Raw genomic sequence first — 267 nt, 5'->3', positions numbered from 1 at the left:
GCCAACATTAAAAAACAAAGCAAAATAAAAAAATCCAGCACTTACCTGCAGTTTAGCTGCTGTCAGGGTCACTGGGGCCCCACTGGGGCCCCACCCACACAGTGAGGGCAGAAGGACAGCACCAGTGGCCCCACCCCGGGCCCTTCTGCCTTGTGGTGCCCTGCCAGGAGGTCCCGGAGCCCCCACAGCCCTGCTTCTAAGGCAAGTAGAGGCTTTTCTCTCTTTTTTTTTTTAAGTGACAGTGCCTGGTGTTGGGGGGGCAGCCAT

General features: G+C 56.2%; 1 long non-coding RNA gene across 1 annotated transcript in view; it reads right to left on the bottom strand.

Moving 5' to 3' along the window:
- LOC109323885 overlaps nt 1-267 on the bottom strand; it is a 15,332-nt gene that overhangs the window by 804 nt on the left and 14,261 nt on the right. The gene's annotated exons all lie outside the window — the stretch shown is intronic.

This window comes from Crocodylus porosus, unplaced genomic scaffold (genome assembly GCF_001723895.1).
Source record: "Crocodylus porosus isolate Cpor-Errol unplaced genomic scaffold, CroPor_comp1, whole genome shotgun sequence".
Taxonomy (NCBI): domain Eukaryota; kingdom Metazoa; phylum Chordata; order Crocodylia; family Crocodylidae; genus Crocodylus; species Crocodylus porosus.
The sequence above is the reverse complement of the archived record's forward strand: the minus strand, read 5'-3'. Positions and strand labels throughout refer to the sequence as shown.